Here is a 20,595-nt window from a genome sequence, read left to right on the forward strand (position 1 = left end):
GTGATGTTTCCAACTTACTGGGTTCCATTTGCACTGCTTAGGTTCCCAGTCTCTACTGAATGTGAGGTTGAAGAGATCTATGGGAGATGAATATGATTTGCATCCAAATAATTCTAGCACATTTCATCCTGGAACTGAAGCTTTGGAGCAATACCTATGGATGTGGATTTGACCTAAAATTGTAGAAAGAAAGGAGCACTGTTAGAAGATCTCACCTGTCATCTGTTGGCTTCTGGTTTTCAGACTTAGTGCTCAGGAAGAGACTTCCCTTGAAACTCCAATTCTAAATATAGTAGACTTCCACTGATATTAAAGTAAATTACCAATTTCTGAATTTATACTCCATCAGCAAACTAATTCTGGATTTTTACCATAAAAACATGCCATTGGCCTTGAAATGGTTGGCATTTTGCCTACATGAAAAGCAAAAGCAGGAGACTCAGTAGCCACCAACAAGCAGCTTCTAAAACAGTTACTTTACACTCTTGCACGCAGAGTGCTGGTCTCACTGTACCATTTCTGACTATCAGAATGCACTAAATCCATCATTGACTAAATGCACTGTGTAGAGGCTCGACTGCGCTTATTCTGAGCACAGTAATCTTTCTCCCTTCCTGGCTAATTTTCCTCTGGTAGATTTATTCCCTTTTTCGGAAAACGCATTTACCCACTTTCCAAATATTTATGTCAGTGAACTCATTTCTGGAACTCAGAAGTCTGGAGTCTTTAAAATTTGGCAGATTAAAGATGATCCCATTTGAGACTGCAGCTTAAACACAATGAGTTTTCTACATTCTAATGGAATCAAAACATAAGCTTTACAGGTCCAGGCTTATTTCAACATTCTCTATTGTAATTTAAAGAGAGAAGTTTGTGCCAGATCTGAGGTGCCGTGATATAAATTACACTGATTTTTGACAAAGTCAAATGCATATCTGCCATCTACATAATATATCTTACTACATCATCACTTGAGAGGGTATAAAGACAGAAGGAAATATAGCAAACGAGTTCATTAGAATATTATAATAAAGTACATTTGCAACTAAATAATTCGTAAGGCGAACTTTTCAGGACTCAAATTAAGAAGACTTGTTATTTATACACACACTCACACACACATGTGCCAATTGATATAAATGAGTTAAGTCCCTGTGGAATATTTCTGATCACAAAAACATCACACACTTCTAAATAAAGACCCAAAATGCTTTTAATATGAAACATTGAAATAATGTGAGCTATCTATAAATTTAAGAAACATTAATAAAAACAAGTGAGGTAGTTATTTTCCAACAAGCTTTTTCCAGTGACGGGTGGAGAGAGTGTCGAGAGCCTGTTCCAAGGGCACTGAGAGGAAGGCAGGAGCTGGCCTGAGCAGGGCGCCTCTCTGCTGCAGGGCCAGTCACTACCACACTCCCTCAGCCCGGGGCCAGGACACCCTCCAGCTAACCTCGCACGCATATCTTTGGGCTGTGGGAGAAAACCAGAGGGCCTGGAGAAAACCCACAGACCACAGACGTGGGGAGGACATGCAAACTCCACGTAGACAGTGGCCCCAGCAGGGAATCGATTCTTTTTCTTCATTAACGTTATTAAAAAAACTACGTTATTTGAGAACCTGTTGTATATAAAATTTAAATATTAAATATGGTAAATATCAAAAAAATCATTACATTTCCTTTCAAATTTTCTAGGTGTCAGAAACTCAAGAATTAGAGGCTTAGAAGATTTTTAGTTTTTTAGCCATTAAGTGGGTCCCACCATACATCAATATGATTCCAAAGCGCAGAATAACTAATATCTTGCATGTTTACTAAGTATGAAGTACTCTGCCAAGTTCTTAATTAGCAAAATAACTCCATGAGGTAGGTATGATTAATATTACTATCCCTGCTTTATAGACGAGTAGATGAAGGCTTAAATTGAGCAACTGTGTCAAAGGTTGCAGGCCGGCCTGTCTTGGAGATGGGACATGAATTCAGTTCTGTGAGCAGAATTCTGGGGCTTTTTAGAACCCCTTTGGGTAGAGACCACCCAATTCCTTCCAATGGTCAGGACAGCTACAAAGGTGAAAGGCTGGTGAAATGGGAAAGGGTAACTGATTGTAGGCTGAGACTCACAAGCAGGCCTCCCTGTCCCATGGGCTCCCCCTGCTGTACCTTCCTGGAATTACCTCTCAAATTGCCTTAAATGGGAACTTTGAATGGTAATTCCTGAGAATTATCACTTCCTTTCCCAAACACCTAGATCAGACAGGGACAATTGTCAAAAGAGTTAGTTACAGCAAATAGAAGGCATGATTTACCCTTTTCATGTTTCATTCTATCTGAATTGGCCACTGAAATCATACTGGCTCACTCTCATTCTGCCCTTTTGGGTTTTTTTCCAGTCAATTGCTTACAAATTTTACTCCAAGACTGTCTGATGGCACCTCGTTTACTCAGTCAAGGTTGTGGGAATGCCAGGTGTCGTGTTCTCTGGGGAAATTCTTATCTTCGGTGCCATCTTTGGGGGCAGTGTGATTATTTATGCAAAGGTCAGTGTCGGACTCTGGGCCCTCCCGTAGGTATCTCCTTGCTCACAGAACAAGAAAGCATTCCCTCCCTTTGCAGGAGGGTGTGTTAGTATGTTCTTACACCAGGAAGTGAGAGTTGGATCTAGCGTTTTCTTTCCTCAGTCTTCTAAGTTATTTTTATTTAGTGTGTTGTCATCGGAGTCATGACTGAGAGTGACTCCTTCTCTCCTTTCTTACTGACAGAATGCCAGTGTTTACCTGTCTGTAGGGCCATTTCAAATAATGACGACAATTCCCAGGCAGCTTGGGGATGTTGTACCCAACAGTTTAGATGTGTGAGAGTAAATGTTTTGTGACAACCTTCCAGGAAGACCCTTTATTTTATTTTTATTAATTAATTTATTTTTAATTATTTTATTACTGTTCAGTTACAGTTGTCTGCATTTTCTCCCCACCCCTCTACCTCAACCCAGCCAAACCCACCTCCCTCCCCTGCTTCCACCCTCCCACTTGGTTTTTTCTATGTGTCCTTTATAGTAGTTCCTGAAAACCCAGGGAGCCCTTCTAAAGGGACCTTAGAGGTAGGTAGATTCCTTTGCTTTCTCCTATTCTTCTTTCTGCTGCCTGGAATGTGGGTGAGAATGCTGGAACTCCAGCATTCATTTGGGATGATGAGGTCACCTTATGTATAAAATCAACATACCAAAATTGATACAGCAAAAAGATAGAAGAGTCTTCTATCTTTTAAGATAGGTTCATGGTGGCTTCATGAACCTGCCACAGCAGTCCCGGACTTTCAGATCCTGGTCTTCTTTTACAAGAGAAAACTTTTCCTGAGTGTTTGTACTATTGTTATTTTGGCATTACTGTTATTCCTAATATAAACACTGTAAAATAAAAATAAATATTTGAAGGAGGAGCCAAATGCAGTATACTATACTGGATTTGCTATAAATATTAACTATATAATCCCCATAATGGCCTTAAGCAATAGCTAATAAAATCGCCACTTTAGAATTACAGACAATACACCTCAGAAAGGTTTGAGTGTTTACTCTGTTTATACAGCTAGTGAAAACCAGAGCCATCATATAAACTGACATCTATATAATTAGATTTCACATCCCATTCTTTTCTTCTTTTAGCATGTGGTTACCTGAAGACATTTGCTTATATCTCTACAAACTCTCTGCCTTAATTCAAATCCTGCCTCTGACTTTTCTGACCTTTGGTCTTTAACTTTAAGCTTCAGCGTCCCCATTAGTAAAGCAGAAATATTGAGTGTTTATTTCATAGGACTGTGGAAAGATCAAATACATTAATTTATTTTTAAAAACTTCTATCAAAGTAGCTTATACATGAAGTATTGTCAGTACATATTTTTATTACATAAATTCATTATTTCTACCTTGTAAAAATAATTTCTGTGTCTTGATATATTCTAAAGTCTCAGTGGCAGGAAACATATTATGTCATCTCTGAGTCTCCTCTAGATTTTGTATAATGCTTTGCACTTGTTAAATGCCCTGTAAATGTTAGTTGAATGTAACTTATTTGAAAATCAGTATTGTTGGACACACTTTGTTTGATAGTTTGTTTAAACTTTTTTTTTTTTGTAATTTAGGTGTATTTTATGGTCATTTTCATGGTTCAGATGAACAGTTAAGTCTGAAGAAAGTAGTCTGCCTGAGTAAAACAGAGGTCAATTATCAGTCATTTTAAAATCTTGTGGTCTTTAGTTAATGGGATTTAGCCATAAAAGCATTCATTTACAAATCATTTTAAGAAGCAATGATTGTTTCATTGCTCGTAGTAACCATTTTGAAATTCTTAGGCCAAATTCTACTTTTAATTTGTATCACTGACTTATAAGAGATAAAGAATCACTCTGTGTTATTTACATTTAGCTATAAAATTGAAGAAAATCTTTGTCTTGTCCATGGGAACAGTTCTAAAACTCACAAACTCATCCATTAAAGTCAAAGCTCAATTGATGGTGCCGAACTAGTTCATTCTTCAAAAGTCTTTCCATAAGTGCACCTATCATAAAACATAAATCACTCAACAATATATTTGTTTATCTCTTAGACATATTTCAATAGGACAATCTTGGACTGGATGTGAAATGCTTAAACATCCTTAAAAGTAAAATGGAAGTCAATATCCTGTAAGATAACACAGTAAGGGCAGAATCCTCTAGACTTATCTTCTATTATTTCTTAAAATAACATGTGAACTTTGGAGGAAGTTACTTCTTTTAGCAAAGGAAAAATCAATGTCAAGAGCATGAACTTGAATTCAAACCAATTAAAACATAATTTATTTGGCAAGCAAAAAAGTATTTTGGTAAGTAAATAAACAAAATGTTACTTAATCCCATTCCTTAACAACTAAGAGAGGCCTGGTTGTAGCTAGTGATAATCTCCAACAGGATTTTTCCCGGATGACACATTTTGTATACAATCAGTAGAAAAACGAGAGGATTCTCCGCAGAGCTCCATAGGGGGTGGTAGTCTCCAGTGTGAACAGTTTACAGAACGTTGTTCTGGTACAGCTGTACGTTAAAGAAATGGTTACGAACGTTCTTTGTAATCAAATTATTACATGACTGAGAGAATATTTTGAAAACAGTAATTTGATGTTTTGTGTCCTCCTCTCCCACAAATCGTTTTCCTTGGAAGCCATTATGCCATTTTGCACGGGGAAGCAGGGAAGTAGATACTTCCCAGGGAAGGAGACGGCAGAACAGTGAGCAATGGCCAGGAGAACCTGTGACACAGTCACCACACAGGCTGTGTGAGCCACACACGTCCCTCACTGCTGACCCACCAAGACCCTTCTCTCTGCCCAGAGGAGTCTCCAAGGGGTTTATGAGGCCAACAGATAGAAAAGGTAGGGGGAGATTAGGGTAGTAGGATAAAAGGTAGGGAGCAAAAAAGGAAAATCTGTCCTTACCACAATACTTTGGCTCAATTACTTTAAGGACATTTCATGTTAAATGACAAAACCTCCATATTTATGACCAGCAAAGTCATAAGATAATTTTCATATGTTTTCTCCTTAGACATTGGATTTTTTTTCTCAGGAAATTCAATTTGTATCTTTTTATATCTTCCATGTTTCTCTTTAACATGCTTATGTTTTCCTGTACTTTCTAGAATACACGAAATATACAGTTTACTCTTCAGCATCTCAGAGGGTAGGGGGCACCCACCCTGGCACAGTCAAAAATCCATGTATAGCTTTTCACTTCCCCCAGACTTCACTACAGTTGGCCCTTCACATCCACAGATTCAACCAATGAAGGATAGAAAACAGTATTTTCAATCTGCAATTGGGAATCCGCAGCTGGGGATGAAAAAGTACTGTTTTTGATCTGTGGTTTGTTGAATCCACAGGTGCGAAACTGGCAGATAGGAGGGGCCAACTGCATTCACTGTAAAACAAAAAGCCTGGTATAAGTGGACCCATGAAGTTCAAGCAAGTGTTGTCTACGGGTGAACTGAAATTGTAATAACTCATAGCTCTCATGACACTCTTGTCTGCACATTCCATCAACTGTGTCATTCCTGGGTCTGCTTCAATTGATGGATTTTCCTCCTCATTCCTGGAAAGATCATCCTGCTTCTTTGCTTGCCTATAATTTCATGTAAGATTCCAGGCATTCTAGATCTCACCTTAATGGGCACCGGACATGCGTGCGTGTGTGTGTGTGTGTGTGTGTATCTGTGTGCAGGTGCTAATGCTAATATTCTGGAGCTTTGATCTGTGATCGATGGTTAAGTCACTTGGAAAGAACTTGATCTTTTCAAGGATTGCTTTTAAGCTTTGTCTGGCAGATTCAGAGAAATCTTTAATCTAGGACTGATTATTCCCCCATTACTAAGGCAATCAGCAATAGCTGAGCATTGTACTCTGCACTCCGTGAATTAGGAGGTTTTTCCACTATGGCTGCTGGAAAGAAACTATTCTAACAAGTGTGAGTTGCAAGGGTTGTTCTGCCTGTCATTTTTCCAGTGGTTCTTTCTCTAGCATGGGGCTGAGGGACACACTGTAGCTCTCTGGGTCTCTCTCTTGTTTTGGCTGTCTCCTCTTTGGTACTTGGCCCTAAGGACCAAGTCTCCTTGGCCTCCGTGGACTCTGAATTAGAGCTTATTGATTCAGGAAGACCAAGAAACTCAATCTACCTTCCCTTTCCCTGCTCTGAATCCTGGGAATATTTCCAGGTAGTTCCCTGGTACAAAAATAAGGTTCCCATCATTTCTATCCCCTATTTTAGGGATCATAGTTTTACACTGCCTATTGTCCAGTGTTTGAAAACTGTTATCTCATATAATTTTTTTGTATAAAAAAGTAGCAGAGTAAATGTGATTCCTTGGGTGCCGTCTTGGCCAGAAATGGAAGTCTTTCTTTTCTTAATATTTAAACAGTAATTACTTTTTATCTGGAATATTTTGAAACTCACTCTACAGAGCTATGCATAATGAAATTGTTAATAATCTTCAGTTATTTTTTAACACTTACTAATAACTTCCATTCATTTGGTCAATAAGCATTTGTTAAATGTTTACTATATGTCTGGTATTATGCTAGGAACTGGATATTGTTGAAGTAAAAAGTAATTCTTGCCATGTTCACAGATTAATGAGTTTCTAGTATTTTAATCATTATTTCTATAAAGTAAATGTCCAGTTTATTTTTATATACTTAGAGATTCATCATCATTAGTATGAATTAATCTGCATGAGAGCACATATCAGAATTAATTTTGCTTGTTTCCAAAGTTGTTTGGTGGTTTTTCTTCAGTTATATTTAGTCCTGTGTATGCTAAAGACTTTTAAATTTCTATACCTTTTTCACATATAATTACTGGTTTTGGTTGAAAACACAGGAGTAAGGAAATACTTAAGAATTCACAGAAAAACAATAAAAATGATTAAGGGATTGAGGATGACAAGATACGTTAGTTTTAAAAAACTCGTATGAGAAATAATGACTTTTGGTTCAATGCATGTGTATCTTGGCAGAGAGACGATTGGAAAGGGAGGAAGGGATGGTGTGCCTGTTAAGTAAAATTTGGGCAGCAATAATGGTATCTCAGCTATTGAGTGGGCTTCTCTATCCAAACTAGAACCTGGAAATACTCAGCATCTCCCCATTATTTTACCCCCCAAATTTCTCTTGTTTTTTTTTTTTACTCTGGGTATATAAATAGCATATCTACATTTTTAGAAAGTCAAACAAAACTTAAAAGGATGTCTATTTTTAAAAATCACCTGATATACTCTGAAATCATCAACATTAATTTTCAATGATTACCACGTTAAATATCTTTTTATGCAAACATAATTGTATATATAATCATATTACACATAAACTATATTATTTATAGTTATATTTGTTTTAAAGCCTCTTTCTTCCTTCCTTTGTGAGGAGTTAGTTTAGCCTTACCAAAACCATATGCAGTGAGAGAGAAGAGGGCCTATTCCAAGGGAAATTAGAGGAATCATTAGCAGAAGGATTAGGTAAATGGATGCAGGGCACTTACAGACAAAAAATGCCCACCACACCAGCATTCTGGACACGGAGTAAGGAGACTCAGGCATAAACCCCAGCAAACCTCTTACTAACTTTGTGACCTTGAGCAAGGTCCTTTGACTTCTCTGAACTTCGGTTTCTCCATCTGCTCTATGGGCTTATGGAAACAAATATAAAATACATAAAGTGTAGAGTAGGCAGTCCTTAATTATTCACTTCACTTCTACCTTTCTTCATGTTTTCAACAAATAGCCTGAGTGCCCATTAGGTACCAGATACTCTAGGAGGCGTGAGGCATGCAATGGGAGCAAAATCAGGTATACCCTGTCCTTGGGAGACAGATGTTAATCAAAGAATTGCATTCACAAATGTTAAATTACATAACAAAGGAGCACTGAGGAAGGTTGCCTGAAGAAGTAGTAATTGCCCTGAGAAGCCGAAGGAAGCTCAGTGTTTGACGAGATGAGGAGGCCGGAGAGAGTCCCAGGTTGAGGAGAGGCATCGAGACTCTCTGATGGTCTGCGGCACTGTGTTTGGGGAACTGAGGAAGGCCAGTGCGGCTGGTGTGCAGTGGCCGGAGGCTTGTCGAGTGGAGATGAGGCTGGGGACAGAGTTGCCTTGCAGTCCTCTGTCAGAATTTCGCTCATTCTCCTAACAACAAAGGGCAATCATTGCTGTATTTGAAACAGGGCCGTGAATAATTAGATTGCATTTTGACTATCATATTCGAGAAGCAAGGAAGGGAAGGAGGCTGGCAAGAGTGGATACAACTGGAGCAACTGGAAGGTAATTGGGGAAATCCAGGCAAGAGCATTTGGTAGCTTAGACCAGTGCATATCCGTGAACATTCCCAGAAGTAGGTGCATACAGGATATATTTAGAAAGTACGAAGAGCAGGACTTGGTGATGGCCTTGGCGTGGGAGACAATGGAGAGAGTGTGGGTGCTTGAAATGATTGTGATGTTTTCGCTTTGGGGCTAGCATGGAAGGTTTTACCATCCGCTGGTACAGTTTGAAAATGTGATGGGGCAGCTAGCCAGACAGCTTGAATTTGATTCTGATACATTGAGTTTTAGGTGACTTCAAAGAACCAAACGGTGTGGAGTAGACAAGTGGAAGTGTGAGTCTAGATTTCGGAAGTGAGGTCTAGGCTGAAGGTAAAATATTGCATGACATCTCTTTGTGAGTAATAATTTTAGCTATGGCTTAAATCACCTGAGAACAGAATCATCTTTTTATGGAAAAAAATCACGTCTGGATAACAGAAAAGGAAGTTCCTTCTTACCTCTCATATCTGCATATGATTAAAAAAGCACACAAGATATTATGATAAAACATAAATTGTAAGTGCTGGTTAAGTAATAAAAGTACTTATGAGTACTACATATACATATATTTAATATATTTATATAAATTTATATATAATCACTATATTAAATTATATGTAAGCATTGTAATTACTATAAATATGACTTTAAAATACTGTCTTAACCCCATATTAACAGTCATGATTCACCTATTGAAGATTTATCCTATAGTTCATTTTTTTCACTACCTTCAACATAATGACACCAGTTTAGTTTTATAAAATAATGTAATATATGACATTATTTTTATGTTCTGAAGACCCTTTAGAAAATCCCTTGATAATGCACATGAAAAGTAGTAATTTTGTGGAAGCTATATTCTTCAAAGATGTATGCACTAGAAGTTGGCTGGTGATATAGTATAAGAAGTGATTTATTAATGCCCGCAGTTTGCATTATCGGTGTTGGTGGTCTTACGGTAGACAGTTTCCACGTTTTTCTTTTCCCTTTATGACAGACTTGAGGGTGATGTTAACACAAAGATTTAGACCTTTTCCTAGATTGGGCTGGTTGGCTGCTCTTACTGCAAAGGTGACTCACTTCATCCTGTCTTTTCGATATTTTTACATCTGGAGATCTTCATATTTCTCCAAGCTCTTCTATCTTACCATCCAGCTCCTGGGGTGTTTTTCTCTCTCCTTCAACTCAGCAATATGAGTGTGGATTCTGCTTCTCCCCAAAGCCTGCCCGGCCCCAAAGCATCCAGTTCCAGGGAAACTTCACCAGTGCCGGAGATTTGTGAGCCTGGAGAAAAGCATGCATCCTTGCAAATGTCATCTGCTGAGACACTCCGCATGGAGGCCGTCTCTCCTCTTCCTTCCCCCGTGGACCCGATTAGTCAGAAGAGCCCTGGTTCTTCCACCAGTCCCAACGTAATACTGCTCACTTCTGTAGAGGACAGTACAGAGAAGCAGGAAAAAGGCCAGGTCAAGAAACAGATGATGAGAACCGTCTTCTCCCAGACTGGACTCTGTGTACTCAATGAGCGATTTCAGAGACAGAAACACCTCAGCCTCCAGCAGATGCAAGAACTTTCCAACCTCCTGAACCTTAGCCGCAGACAGATTAAGACCTGGTTCCAGAACCAGAGAATGAAATGTAAGAGGTGGCAGAAACAGAACTGGCCAAAGAATAGCAACGGTGTAACTCAGATGAGCTTCGCAACTGCAGAGTGCCTGGGCCTTACTTCCTATCATCACTGGGAGTGCCTGGTGAATGCTGCTGGAAACCTTTCGGTGTGGAGCAGCCAGACCCGCAGTGACCCATCCTGGAGCAACCATCTTGGAACTACCATTCCTGGGATAGTTGGACCTGGTGCCCCCAAGCCTGGAGTAACTAGCATGGAATAACCAGTCTTGGAACAACCAGGCCTGGAACAATCAGTTCCATAGTTATGGAGAGGAATCCGGGCAACCCCAGATCCAGTTCCAGCAAACTCCTCTCCGTGATTTGGAGGCCACTTTGGAAACTGCTGGGAAAAGCCATGACGCAATACTGCAAACCCCTATGTATGACATTACCCAGCAAACATGGATTTATTCCCGGATTATTCCATGAATGTGCAGCCTGACTCCACGAACATATAGCCATAAACATTCAGTGTGACCATGGGCACACTATTCAATCTCAATTTGGGCAGTGACTGTATCTCTCCTAGGATTTTTTCCTCCTATGATTTTTGTGTGTATCTCTGCCTTGATATGCTGCTTTTCATTATGCCCATGATGCTAACTTGGAGGGGTGGGGACGAGGTATGATGAGTCTAATCAGGATTTCTGCAGCCTTGTTGCTGTAGACATACGTTTCTGGCTATAGATAATTAAATATAACACTATTTTGAACTACTACAGGGTGTAGAATCTCAACCTCAAGAAAGTAAGAGTACAAAGGTGTGTGATAAAAGATTATTCATGTTTTCTGGGGTTTTCTGGGGTTTTTGTTTGCCATGCAAACAAAACTTACAATTGCCATTGGCCTTACTCCTTACTTGGAGTCCCACAATTTTGCTGAAATTTTTTTGCAAACAAACAGACTTTGATGGCTATGGAAAACATCCAGCAATGCAATCCAGAACCTTTGGATTAAATAAGAAGCAAAGTGAGTAAAGCAGGTCATATCAAGGAGGATAACACATATCTAAATTATTTTATTTAATGTATCATAACTTGTTTAGATTTCTGTTAGAACGCAAGAGTAGGTTTGATAATGTACGTTGGAGGAGGGAGTGGAAGAAATGGGGAGAATAAGAAATACATTGGATTCAGTTCTACATATTAAAAGGCATTGCAGACCATATTTTCTGGTGGTTTCAATTTTAATGAATTAATCATAACAGGAAAAAATAATGTAGGGGTGCCCTCTGCAAACTTTTCCATTGAAAGGTAATTTTCTAGGAATCTGCAGAAGCTAAATCCTTTATTACCCAAATGCAGACTTTTTGAAGTCTTATTTTTACTCTTAAAAGTTTTTATGAAATTTGCCTAATATTATATGAACTTTAATACAAACGTAACACTAAAATTAGTTATGAATACTATTATATAACTTTTCCCCTTCAAGACTAAAGTGAGATTGGCTGGTCAGGAAGATGTACTCTATGCATGGTGCAGTGTCTACATATTCTGTGACATACTCACTAATGGAATGTAGGCCAAAATGTTAGGGCACTACACCCAGTTTTGGTTACATTGCTCTTAGGAGCATTCAATGTTACTTATCAAGTTTTGGCTACACTGACACAGCAAAATAGGATAAAGACACTGTAACTGTCTATTTCCTTCAGACAAATAATTTGAACAACAGACTCACATAGAGGTATTAAATTTTATTTCTTTTTTTAAAGATTGATTGATGGATTGATTTTTTAGAGAGAGGGGAAGGGAAGGAGAAAGAGAGAGAAACATCAATGTGTGGTTGCCTCTTGCACACCCCCTACTGGGGACCTGGCCCACAACCCAGGCGTGTGCCCAGATTGGGAATTGAACCCACAATCCTTTGGTTCTCAGGTCGGCACTCAGTCCGCTGAGCCACATCAGCCAGGGCTGAGTTTTATTTCTAGAAATTGAAGTTGCACTTCTAGATTACATTATCTAGATCCTTCCCTGCATTTTGTAGCATGAGTTCTTCAGGGGTAAGAGTTGTTAGTTATTTGGCATTTTAGCATCTAGCAAAGCCTAGTACCTAAGAGGTTGGTAAATAAATGTTAAATAAATGAATAAACATGGATAAGTGAATCATCTGTGTACAGTGCTCTCTAGATATCATGCTTTCTGACTGGCTTTTTAATAGCTAATATATGGACTTCTTTTGGACAGTATTGAAACTAAGAATAATGTTTGAAATTTCAAGTGTGTTTTGTAGATTCTCAGAACATGCCACCAGTAACTGCATAGCAAACAGCTATTGAACATTAGAAAAATGGTGTTTAGATGATGGAGAATATCCAGTTAAATTTCTAAATTATTTTTTCTTTCAGATAAGAAAATGTTGCAATATCTGCATCAAGAATAAATAGGACTATGGTTTTTCAATTAAGCAAAATTCATTTCTAAATATATGCTTCCTATTTTTTCATTAACAGTACTTAAATGTAGACATTACTTTGGAGGTGGTTCTCTAAGGCTTTATTCTTAATTACTTTTTGTATTTTTTCTTCTATCCTTTATTGTGCATTATTTTTAAAAGCTTGATGCAGTTTTTGAGTGGTTGCAAATTTTTAGTGACTAGACTCAAAATTTAATTATCATCTTAACATGCGCTTCTAAAAAAAGGTATCTTCCAACTTTAAATATAGTTTTAAATTAAGGCAGAGGAAGCAACGTTTGAAGTAAATATCTTTTATTATGTTAATGTAGTTCTGACAGCCTGCGGCTATTATCTAATTAAAGAGATTTGCCTAAAAGAGAAACTCACTAAGTATGTGCTTTAAAAAGGTGCATCCCTCACATTTTGCAAGTAAATAGGTTCACTGATATTTTCAATTTACAAGGATCTTGACTTCACTGGACTTGCAAATGTTACCACTAAAGAATTTCTTTCAAAGTAAATTAGCTATCCCATCAAAGCTCTATTTAAATACAAACTTTAGAGTTAAAGCAAATGGAGTACCAATAAGTTGGTTATATAGTTGAGATTTTGTGAGGCTTTGGAAACATGGTATTTCTTGCTGTTAAAAAGGTTACCCTTATATCTTCAGTATGCTTTGATAGGGGAATGAATTAGTGAAGTAGATGGAAATGATAATATTAGTGTCTACAGATTTTATAGAAGACATTAATCCACGTTTAAAAGCCTGTCAGAACACTTCTACTTCCAAGAAGTTAAACTAGACATATTTTTCCTATTTATTGCACTAAGTACAAGTAAAAACCTTGGATATTATATATGAAACAAACATAAGAAGCCTTAGGAAGGTAGAAAGACCAATGAAACATCTTGGGACACAGAGAATAGCATGGCAGTGAGTTCCCAGGATTTTAGACTTGGAGTTAAAGAAGCCAGAAATCCAAAGATGCCCAAAGAGCAAAGATAAACAACAACAATAATAGTCTGTTTTTTCTAGCCAAGGACCAGGAAAGAAACAACCTAAAAAGATAGAAAACACTGATACAGTAACTTCTCTGTTCCAGGGGAACAACACAGAATTGACTTTGACACCTCCCCAAATACACCGGCAAAGGCCGAGGTGGTGTGCCCAGCCTTCTACATTTGGCAGGCTATAATGAGGCGCTCCCCAAATTCCATCTAGAGAAATGAAAACTTATGCTTACACCCAAACCTGGACACAAATATGCATAGGAGGATTATTTGTAACAGCCAAAACGGGAATCTGCCCACATGTCCTTCAACTGATGAATGGTTAGACAACTGGTAGTATGTCCATGCCATGGAATACTACTCTGCAGTGAAAAGAAATGAACTGTTGATACACGTAGCAACCTGTATCATGTAGCTGAAACTGGAAAAGACACCAGCGTTTGGGCTGCCTGTCAACTACCAAGCCCAATAAGCAATGACAGCGACTGAATCTTTATGGGCACTTTATTCAGGTGGCCTGTGATCTGAGAAGATGGCGGGTTCATACCCTAACAGACCATCTTCCCTTCTCTTTCCAGGCCAGACTTTTTATAACAGGGAATAAACAAGGTGCGGTGAGGGCTTTGAGATTCAAGGAGGATTAGGTGAAAGAAGCTGCAATCTTCCTGTCCTAGGCAGTTAGCTGTTCCCAGGGGCCGGTGGTCATCTGTCTCCCTGGAACACAAAGGACCGATGTTTCCAGTTGTCCCCAGGTGGTAATCTTTAGCAGTGCCCCAGGAGATCAGCTGTTTTCCCAGGAGCCAGGACGGGCCTTATCTGTAGTTTCTGAAACAAAAGCTTTAACATACACATTACTTGCTAGACTTATAGCTTTTTACCTTAAGCTAAAATTTTCCAACTCTTGAGTCCCCTATCATAGCCTCAATGAGAACAGCCAAACTGAAAGAGCAACATTCTGTGATTCCCTTTAAAATGGTCCTGAAATAACACAAGTATAAGAATGGACAGATTAGTGGTTGCCAGGGGCTAAGGAGGACATGAGCAGGAGGGGAAGGAAGTGAGTGTGGCTATAAATGGCCATATGACCTGTTGATTTTGAATTCCCAATTAGATTGCAAATGTCTAGAGAGAAGTATCCACCGATCTACTGATCTGCCTTCCTGCTCATAGGTTCAGGCCCCAGAGTGAGCCCAGGTGGGTTTCTGGCTTTGCCGTTTGCGAGCTATACAATCTTGGAAAACTTGTTTACATTTTTGGGGTCTTTGTTGCCTCATCTGTGTGGATATGGGAATAATTGCATTACATACCTCAAATGTGTGTGAGAATTGAATTAAATTTACATGTATGCTCAGTACCTAGCACACTGTGATCACTCAGTGTGTTATCTGTTATTATCTGTTCTTTGTACCACTTAGCATTCTGTGGGAGAGACTTTATCTAACCTTACATAATTGAAAGAATAGTCCAAAGACAGATCCTGTAAGCTGCTCACCAAAACATACATCCTCTTTTTCTTTCTGGATCCTCAGCTGAACCCTATTTCCCAACTAATTTTGGGTGTTGGCCAACAGAATGTGATGTGTGGCATTTCAGGCCTGGTTCGTTAAAGACTTCCTGCAAGTACTTCGTGCTTCTGGCCAGCTGGAGGGAGATGATCTGAGATATGGAAGCCATGTGTTGAAGATGGCAGAGCGTCTGTCCTCCTGTCACCACACCAAAGTCTTCATTCACCCAGTTAGTTGTCGTCAGGCAGCACGAAATAAACTACTATTGAATAAGCTTCATAATGCATTTCTTGAGTCCGTTTGATATAGCAGCTCATACAACTCTGCCATTACTCACAGCGGAGAGGTCTAATGATTGTGCAGTGAGAATAGCTTGGCACAAGTCAATGATTCCGTCTCGAAGTATCGGCCCATTTGTGTTCTAATTTGGGGCTCTCATTCAGACACCTGCTACTTTCTCTGCCCACAGCATCTCTGCATGCATGGCAAGTCTTGCCTGCTCAGTGACATCATGGGATTCCAGTTGCATCTTATTTTTAGCTCTATTAAATATGATTGTCTATATTTTAATAGTTTACTTCAGGATCTTCCCAATCAAAAATTGCTTGCATTTACTACACAGCCCTTATTTAAGTAAGAGCATTCCAAACATCAAATACTATACCCAAAATTTGTTTAGCGCTTTTCAAATGACTTCACAACAGAGAGATGTGTGTGTGTGCATGACCATATGCACTGGTGTGTCTGTGACTTTTCCTAAGTCATCTAGCACAGGACTGGCTGAAGTCAATAACATACAGAGTCGCTGATTGATTAAACAACGCCTACTCTGGGATCTTCCCCTATCTGCCAGAGCTAATGTGTTCTCCTGGGTAACAGAAGATTATAGGTTGGAAAAGATGGGTATTCCTGAGTAATCACTATTTTCTGTGTTTTGAAGCAAACTATCTGCTTATTCATGTCTCTCTCGATTCTCTGTCACGCCATTGTTTGTTCAACAAACTTGGCCTTATTCATGTTAACAGGAAGACAGAGACACATCAGTGCACATGACGTTCTCAGGAGAGGCACGCCCATGCATCTGCCCATCTTGTGACTTCGCTGAAGAAGCTACTCAGGAGCCACTTTATGGAGCATTTCCACATGGAATTGGAATTTAGGGATAATAAAACATGTAGGATAAACCCTCAAAATAGTATGAAGTAAGAGGAATTAAGCACCCACATGGGGGTAGGGGAAGGATAAATCTTTAGTCAGGATCAGAAATAAATGCTTTCCTTGAGAGACGGGAATTTGGGATCCTGTCCAGCATCGCTGTGGTTTGGGAATTGAACGCTCTGTTCCCAGAAAGTGTGAGGCACCTGAGCTATAATAAAGTGACTCTAGAACGGCTACCGGTAATGACTCAATGACTCAGTCCAAGCTGGAGTTGGATGAGTTCTGCCCCTTTCCTGGGAATTCTATGACTTGTGGAGTAGTGTCAAAATGACAGCATCTTGGGCAAAGTTCCATTGCTAGTGCTCTATAAAGAACTAGAACTGGAACTACTCGTGAAGGAAAGGCAAGGTTGAGCAACAGCCCCCCTTCTTTCCTCCTACTCCTTCAGAACTGCCCCACCCGAGTCCCAGCAGATGTTAATGTTTATGGGTTGACCTCACAGATGCATCAGGAAAAAATGTATGAGTTAATGAGTTCCTCGCTTTCCCTTCCCTCCCCCTCTCTGGTGGTTGACAGTGCTGGGAAGAAAAACTATCCCAATGGTTGGGACCAAAGAAGAAACAAGTCATGAGTTTGCTACTTTTTGAGGGTTCACTGCGACCTCACACATTGTTCTTCAGAACTAGTAGTCTTGGTACTACCCAGTATTTTTTAGGTCACTTGAATGCAGTCTTAGAATTTTTAATGCTATTTTAAATGACTAATTATAAGATGAATGCTGGATGTCTCCTGATCCTGCTAAACACAAGCCATGTACCAGCTGTTTAGTAATGTTTTTTTTTAAATCCAGGATCTTGTCCCGAGGGTTTGAGATACAGAGTGATTGATGTATTGAGTTCTACAACTTTACACACTCTACCACAGTCTTTTTAGCTCCCACAGTTAGTCCTTGTAGAAGCCATAGGTAGTTACTCTAGAAGCACCCAAATCATGCAGGCTAACTGAAATTACGGAAAAATTATGTTTGCTGCCTCGGTTTGAATGTGATTCCTTCTCAAATTACCTGTTGAGCTTACTTCTTGGATTCTGACTAAAGGAAATAAAAGCAATACCAATAAATATGATATATAAGTATGTGTATCAGAACATGTTTATAATAGGACTCATTGGGAAAAAATTCTAAGTGGCCACAGGGATGTCCACCCTTACCACTCTTATCCAACATAGTACTGGAAGTTCTAACAACAATAATCAGACAAGACGAAGAAATAAAACACATCCATGTTGGAAGGGAAGAGGTAGAATTGTCATGATTTGTAGGTGACATGATACTGTATAGAGAGAACACTAAAGATTTCACCAAAAACAGATAAGTTTGCTTCAAAAACCAGAAAATCAATACCCTGGACCTGTGTTAAAAAGTCTAGGACTTTTGTTTTTTGGGAATTTTTTGATTACTGCTTCAGTTTCACTAGTTTAATCTGCTCAGATTCTCTGATCCTTGATTCAGTTTTGGAAAAGTGTATGTTTCTGGGAATTTATCTGTTTCATCCAGATTGTCCACTTTGTTGGCATATAGTTGTTTATAATATTTCCTTACAATCCTTTGTAAATACTTCTTTGGGGTGAGTTGTTACTTCTCCTCTTGCATTTCTAATTTTATTTATTTGGGTCCTCTCTCTTCTCTTCTTGATCAGTCTAGTTAAATGTTTGCCAATCTTGTTTATACTTTCAAAGAAACAGACCTCTACTTGAAAAATTATAAGACACTAAAGAAAGAAAGTGAAGAAGGTACAAATAAGTGGAAACATGTACCATGTTTATGGATAGGGAGAATTAACATCATTAAAATATCCACACTACCCAAAACAATCTACAGATTGAACGTAATTCTTCTCAAAGATACCAATACATCAAGATACCAATGATGTATTTCACAGAACTAGAACAAATATTCCAAAAATTTATATGGAACTACAAAAGACCCTGAGTAGACACAACAATCTGGAGAAAGAAGAACAAAGTTAGAGGAGTCATGCTGATATCAAACTAACTACAAAGCCATAGTAATCAAAACAGCATGGTACTGCCATAAAAACAGATATATAGCCCTGGCTGTGTGGCTCAGTTGGTTGTAGTGTTGTCCCATAGACAGAAAAGTCACAGGTTCAATTCCTGGTCAGAGCACATACCCAGGTTACATGTTCAATCCCCAGTTGGGGAACATGTGAGAAGGTGGCCAATTGATGTTTGTCTCCTACACTGATGTTTCTCTCTCTCTCCCTTCCCTCTCTCTCTGAAAACAATGAAAAAATGTCCTCAGGAAAGGGTTAAAAAACCAGATATATAGATCAACAGAATGGAACAGAGAGCCCAGAAATAGGCAACCCCCCCCAAAAAAAATGAACAACAAAAAAAAACCCCAATTGGGTAGAGATAGTCTATTCAATAAATGGTGTTGGGAAAATTGGACAGATATGTTCAAAAGAATGAAACTAGACCACCTTCTTACACCACACACAAGAATGGATGAAAGACTTAAATGTTAAACTTGAAACCATCAAAATTCTAGAAGAAAATATAGGCAACAAAATCTGGATATTTCTCATAGCAATATTTTTTCTGACATATCTCCTCAGGCAAGGGAAAAAAAAGAAAAAAATAGGACTGCTTCAAACTAAAAAGTTTTTGCATAGCAAAGAAAACCATTGCAAAATGAAAAGATAACCCACTGAATGGGAGAACATATTCACCAATGATACATCAGATAAGGGGTTAATATTCAAATATCTATAAAGAACTTCTACAACTCAACACAAAAAAAATCCAATTAAAAAATAGGCCTAGAATCTGAAGAAACACTTATCCAAAGATGACATACAAATGGCCAATAGACATATGAAACGACATCACTAATCATCACAGAAATGCGATGCAAATTAACATTACGGTGGGATATCACCTCACAGTGGCCAGAATGGCCGTCATCCATAAATCAACAAACAACACATGTTGGCAAGGATGCGGAGAAAAGGGAACCCTTGGGCACTGTTGGTGGGAATGCAAATTGGTGTGGCCACTGTGGAAAGCAGTATGGAGTTGCCTCAAAAAATTAAAAATGGAACTGCCTTTTGATCCAGTGATTCTACTTTGGGAATAAACCCAAAGAAACCTGAAACATCAATTTGAAAGAATATATGCACCCCTATGAGCACCCTTATTTTCATTCCAGTATTATTTATAATAGCAAAGATTTGGAAATAGCCCTAGTGTCCATCAGTAGATGAATGGATAAAAAACTGTGATATATTTACACAATGGAATACTACTTGGCCATAAAAAAGAAGAAATCTTACCCTTTGTGACAGCATGGATGGACCTGGTGGAGCATCATGCCATGTGAAATAAGCCCGTCAGAGAAAGATGAATACCATATGATTTCACTCATATGTGGTATCAAATGAGCAAAATAAACTAACAAACAAACTAGAAACATACTCACAGGCAAAGAACAGACTGACAGCTGTCAGAGGGGAAGAGAGGTGTGGGGCTGAGTGAAAAACGTGAACGGATTAAGCCAAAACCCCCCCAAAACTCAGACACAGACAACAGCATGATCATTACCAGAGGTAAAGGAGGTGAGGGGAGGCAGAAGAGGGTGAAGGGGGGATGAATGGTGATGGAAGGAGACTTGACTTGGGGTGGTGAACACACGGTACGATATACAGATGATGTATTACAGAATTGTACACCTGAAACCTATATAATTTTATTAACCAATGTCACGCCAATAAATTCAATAAAAAGGTAAAAAAAAGAGCTATCTTCCTCACACAAAAACGTTCTCTATATTATCATAGAAAAATCCTATGTCAGTGTTAGTGATTATCACTTCATAGTAGAATTACAGACTTTTTTCTTTTATATAGTGTGTGTTTATAAACATGCATTTCTTAGGCCATAAAGATAAAGT

General features: G+C 38.7%; 1 pseudogene; it reads left to right on the top strand.

Moving 5' to 3' along the window:
• The first annotated feature begins 10,076 nt into the window (after positions 1 to 10,076).
• On the top strand, positions 10,077 to 11,009 carry LOC112310219 (homeobox protein NANOG pseudogene; annotated as a pseudogene).
• The last annotated feature ends 9,586 nt before the right edge of the window (positions 11,010 to 20,595 follow it).

Source organism: Desmodus rotundus, chromosome 13 (assembly GCF_022682495.2).
Source record: "Desmodus rotundus isolate HL8 chromosome 13, HLdesRot8A.1, whole genome shotgun sequence".
NCBI lineage: Eukaryota > Metazoa > Chordata > Mammalia > Chiroptera > Phyllostomidae > Desmodus > Desmodus rotundus.